Here is a 6,107-nt window from a genome sequence, read left to right as displayed (position 1 = left end):
GAATGTGCCTGGCCTGGTGCTAATCCATGATGTTCCTACTAGTGTATGATAAAATCTTGTCTGATGTTAACTATTGGTGAATGATCCCAGTGATATATTGAAACTAATTTCAAAGTTGTTTAGAAATATAGTAATTATTTCATTCATGTTTTCATGTTTCCATATTTTACATGCATCTTGCATGAGTTTTTAACTATAACAACCATAGATCCTGAGAGGAAAGCTTCTAGTGCTTGATAAATATTAAAATGAAATTATAGTAGATAAATTCTGAAAACAAATCTAGAACCTAAGTCAGCTTCAATAGTAAAAACCTGTTTGTTTTCAGACTAACATGTATTATGGGAAAGGATCTAAGAATCAGTGCTGTTCTAAATTCAGAGGCTGTCTTCCTCTTTGAAGTTGGGGGCACATGCTGCAGGGAAGAGGACATTGTCATGGGCAATTTTGTACAATGTTCATCTAGGATGAACATGTTCATTATGTCATTGTCCCTTGCTTCACAAGACGTGACTGCCCCTATATTATTAGGATTAAGTTTTCAGGCTGTCATGGTTGACATTGTTTGTACCTATATTTTGGTCATGGCACGCATAGAGTTAATCATAGTACTATATTCACAGCACATATTTTTACTTTGTTTAAATTTATACAATTAATATATTTTTCATATTTTCAGATTCTGTTTGTGTATGTCTTGTGGTTAAATGACCTTCACAAACTTTATTACAAAAAAGTTTGACTAAACCTGTGGATTCATAAATAGAATCCTTTAATTTCAAATTGCTAATATATTAATGTATTTTGCTTGTGTGCCTGAATTTATGTGGAAACACTCTTCACTATTCCTAGCCATCATAGAAATACAAAGTAAAACAACCTTTGGAGTTCCTCCTATCCAGTAGAGGATGACTAAAAGCAGCAACACAGCAATCAGGAAACACTGTTGTGGATATAGGAGAAAGAAACATTCATCCACTGTAGATAAGAGTGCAAAACGATGCAACCACTATGGAAACCACTCTAGAGAATCCTTAAAAAGACAAAAAAAAAAAAAAATGTCCTCCATACCATGCAGCTTTATTTCTCATGTGCAAGAGTCCAAATTTTCTTAATTAAATTTTTTGTTGTTGTTGTTCAAGACAGGGTTTCTCTGTATAGCCCTGTCTTTCCTGGAAGTCACTCTGTAGACCAGGCTGGCCTTGATCTCGGAAATCCACCTGCCTCTGCCTCCCAAGTGCTGGGGTTAAAGGCGTGCTCCACCACTGCTCAGCTTCTTAGTTAGATATTACTGTACAGATATTTGCCATGTTCATTGTTGTTCTAGTCACAAAAGTAAGGTTTTTGTGTGTGTATGTGTCTCTCTCTGTGTGTGTGTGTGTGTGTGTGATGGTGTTTCCTAGTAATTCCCAAAGCTACATTTATAAAACCTTACCAACCTACTTTCCAAATGTGGGCTTGAACAAGGACAATACCCCAGACATACTAAAGTGCATGCAGTGAGCCAATATTGCCCCAACCAATATTCACGAAGAATTCCAGGTACCCGAGGAACTCTGTGAACAGGAGACTTCATCTTCCTCGGGAAAGATCAAAATATTTGGTTGTTCAGTGGTAAAACTTCATCCCTAAAAACATGCATACATGTAATCATATATACACTAAGTCATATTTAGAAACATGTTTATATACATACATACTTGCAGTAGCTGGGGGCCAGGGGGAAGGTGCAGTCTCGGCTCCAACTCTCAGGCACCACAGACCAGTGAGTATCACAAAAGAGTTTTGGGGTCCCTGGGATGCATGGAGGCCAAGAATGACAGGTTCTCACTCTTGGACATCTCAGACCACTGAATGTCACAGAAGAGCTGAAAACAGACCCTTTGGGCAGACTCTGGCCGGGGTTGGGGCGAAGGGAGTTTAGTGTGGGGAAGAGTCTGGCTATCTCAGGTGGTGAGCTTGGCAGGCTGCTTGGATTGGCTGGTAGCCATGGCTGGAGCAGGGAGGCCTCCTGGCGGAAGATTAGACATGCAGCTTGTTGGAAAGAGAGAGAGAGAGAGAGAGAGAGAGAGAGAGAGAGAGAGAGAGAGAGAGAGAGAGAGAGAGAGAGAGAGACAGAGAGAGAGAGACAGAGACAGAGAGAGACAGAGACAGACAGAGACAGACAGACAGAGAGAGACAGAGAGGGACAGAGAGGGACAGAGACAGAGACAGACAGACAGAGAGAGACAGAGAAAGACAGAGAGAGACAGAGACAGACAGACAGAGAGAGACAGAGAGAGACAGAGAGAGACAGACAGAGAGAGACAGAGAGAGACAGAGAGAGACAGAGAGGGACAGAGAGAGACAGAGACAGACAGAGACGGACAGACAGAGAGAGACAGAGAGAGACAGAGAGGGACAGAGAGAGACAGAGAGGGACAGAGAGGGACAGAGAGAGACAGAGACAGACAGACAGAGAGAGACAGAGAGGGACAGAGAGAGACAGAGACAGACAGACAGAGAGAGACAGAGAGAGACAGAGAGAGACAGACAGAGAGAGACAGAGAGAGACAGAGAGAAGTAGAGGCTGGCCATGGACATGTGGAGAGAGGGAAAAAGGAGAGAGAGGGAGCAAGAGGTATGAGTAAAAGACAAGGAAGGAGTAAGAGCTTAAGAGAGAGAGGAGGGTCCAGCAGCCCCTTTTATAGCTGGATAAGCTACCTTGCTGTTGCCAGGTAACTGTGCTGTGGGGCATACCTGGCTGTAGTCAGGTGACTATGGAGGTGGAGTCCAGCCAGAATACGAGAAGCTTGAGGCATTGCTGTATGTGACTGATAGTCACAGGTTAAATGGAGTTGAGGGCTCATGATTTCAGGTACCTAATGTCTGGGGATATAATGTCCCTTGTAGAATTTTCTACTGGGTCTCTGGAGCAAACCTCACTTAACCAGAACACAGACTGCCTTTCGCAGTCCAACACAACTTAAAAGTTGCTCAGACCTTGAGGATTCCACAAAATCAGATGACAAGAAGATGGAATGCATCCTATGCTTTAGAATTGAGCATATACCTATTGAAGCTTGCTTTGTGACCCACTATATTATTGATTTTGAAGAAGGATCCATGAGATGCTGAGACGAAGGTATGTTCTTTGTGTTTGGCTGAAATATTCTATAGGTGTCTGTTAGATCTATTTGATTCATAATGTCTGTTATTTGCAGTATTTCTTGGTTTAGTTTTGTCTGGATGACCTATCTATGTCACTCTTATTATAAGTATCGAGCTTGAATGGTATTGCTTTCATTGGGTATCCAAATAGCACTGGGATATTACATTTACTAATATATGACACTGTTGATACCCTTATTTTGTTCTTAGTGTTCCACTCAAACTTTTCTATAGTCATGATTTTAAAGGTTGAAAAGGTATGGCTCAAGTTTTTGTAAAGTGGACCCATAACATTCTGACCTATAAAGCTTGTTATTACATTTGTTATTGATGTTTTGCCTAGATAATTATAAGCTACCTTGAGAGTCTGTGTCCTGATAATGTTACCTTCTACTACTACCAGGTAGCACATATATTTTATAGTGCTGTACATGCTAGAGTGTAGCCTTCTCCATGGTGTCACTGTTATCTATAGTTCTGGGATGGGTTCAGCAAGCTCTAACAGCTATATAATGCCGTATGACCAATGCCATTGTTTTCCACCATTTTTTAGGTCTATGAAATTTTTAGTTCTGATACCAATCCAGGATGGTGTATTTTATGGCATTAGGCAGTTCTGCTATACATAGCCAATTTGTTGCATTCCATTTCTGCCTTAAAGTTGCATCTAGTTTTGTTTTTAATGAATTGAAGCATCTATTCCCATATGGCTCTGGCAAAGGTGGTATCCCAGATCATAGAAGTCAGGGTTGAACAGATGTACTAGGGCATTTTGTCCAATTCATTTATTTACATGGATTTAGTTGGTTGTAGTGGTTGTGGGTTGTGTAATTGACTCTATGTTGTCAAAATTCTCATCTACCTCTTCATCATACTCATACTCATAAATCTATTATTCCAGTGCTAGAGTTGTATAACTATACTGATATAATTATACTGATAATGAAACAAATTACGCTGATAACCTGGTTCTGTACCTACAAAAGTGGTTGTATTAACCTTTGATGTTTTATAGGTGGTATATCTTATTTGTGAGGGTTTTCTCCAGTGGTCATTGAATATAGCTCTAGTATTGGATGCACTGGTATACAATTCATTAAAAATGCATGTTAGTGGATTTTGCACATGAATGTTAGTATTGTTTTCATCTGTGGTGTCTAATATGCAGGTCATAAAGCGATGTGATAGTTTGGTTGTTGCTCAGAATTAGTCACATCCTTTAACCCAATCCATAATTTAAACAATAATTATATTTTTGCCAAGAGGAGTGGGTGGTATCAATGAACAATGTCCAGTATCTTTTATCTGGCCAATAACCTGGTAATTTTAACTTAGTCCCACATTAATGGGGATGATGGTAGCATTAAAATTTCTTGGGTGTCCAATATTTGGTACTGTGGTGTTTTATTTTGCTGAGGGAGCACTAGCACTATAGGTTTCTGTGGCTAATGTGCTGACTTCTGTGTCTGAATATGTTGTGCATAGGTATGGTGCTGGTGGCTCCTGAATTTTTTGTGCACTGGTTGCAGTTCTCCCAGTTGTATTGTTTCCTGATGTTCTCTGACATAATTCCCAAACAGCAAGAGTCAGAAGAATAATGGTGCTAATATGTTTGGGGGCTGTAATCATCCATGGGAGGCCATGGTAACTACTGCTATTCCTGTTGTTGCTCACAGAAACATGTTATAGGACAGGCACACTGAGATGTTTCCACATTTAGGTTATAATTAGTGTTGCTGTTATCCACTACAATGCTTGTGAAATTAGCACTAATAGCAAGAGTACTGCCAGGGTTCCTTAACTTGTATGATGGTGTAGGAAGCCGGTCCTGCAAATAGTCCAATTGATGAATTTTATTCCTGCCAACTTCCTATTGGTTGTGTTTGGCCCTTGTTATTTGGTCACACTAGTGTGTTATAAAAATTACCACCAACACTACAATATAAACAACTATAATTAATGCTAGGCACATGTATAAAGTTGTATAAAGTTCTACTAAGACACATATGTATCATGTGACATCTTCCAGTCTGGACAGTTTTAAGTTATCTTTACCTTGTGCAGTCCTGATGGTGTTTCCCTGTCCTTGAGTCACCACTTCTGCAGCTTTAAGTGGGTGAACCTTCTTATTCCTGTGAATGCACTTATTGTCCCTTATTAGTACTTTATCTTGTTCCATTGTGTAACCTATATCTATGTTATATTTTATTGCCTTTATATCAGAGATTCCTTATTCACTCTTGGTCTAAAATTTTGTTCATGTATGCATTTCATTAGTTCTTGTGCAATGGAGCTACTCTTATCTTTACTTGCTAGCTTAGTTTTGAGCAGACCATTAAATCTATTGATGTCTCCAACTGATTTTTGCTGATATGCCATGTACTATTCTTATTGTATATTCATAATCTCATAAAAATTTTAAACCTTGCTCAATGTGAAATGCATTCCTTGATCAGAATGCCAAACAATAACTGTGCAGACAAATATATAACTGCAGAATACTAGAGTTATAAAGCATGAAGAAATCAAGCACATATTTGCAGTTATATTTATCTGATTTTTTTCTTGCATAATTCTGGTAGTTCTTATTCCCTCTATCATAGAAATAAAGAAACTAATCATGTATCTTTTGAGCAAAGAATGACTGGGCTGAGAAGTGGGGACACCTAAGCAACAGTGAGAAAAATATAGTCCAAGTAAACAAACACATTGTAATAGAATTGTGTGGCCCACTCAATGAGTTGTAACATATACTTAGTAAAGTAAATTTAGCTAGGAATCTGGGGTTCTATAGGTTTAATCTATAAGGTAGAATATAGCACTACTCTGCTGTAAAATAATAATATGACCTCCCCATATATTATTTCACAATTACACGGATTTTTTTTATTATTAGATATTTTCTTTATTTACGTGTAAATTTCTCCATTCCCAGTTTCCCCTCCAAAAAACAAAGA

At 38.8% G+C, this 6,107-nt stretch overlaps 1 pseudogene; it reads left to right on the top strand.

Moving 5' to 3' along the window:
* The first annotated feature begins 4,437 nt into the window (after nucleotides 1-4,437).
* LOC116077389 overlaps nucleotides 4,438-6,107 on the top strand; it is a 5,744-nt pseudogene continuing 4,074 nt past the window's right edge.

This window comes from Mastomys coucha, unplaced genomic scaffold, assembly GCF_008632895.1.
Source record: "Mastomys coucha isolate ucsf_1 unplaced genomic scaffold, UCSF_Mcou_1 pScaffold5, whole genome shotgun sequence".
NCBI lineage: Eukaryota > Metazoa > Chordata > Mammalia > Rodentia > Muridae > Mastomys > Mastomys coucha.
The sequence above is the reverse complement of the archived record's forward strand: the minus strand, read 5'-3'. Positions and strand labels throughout refer to the sequence as shown.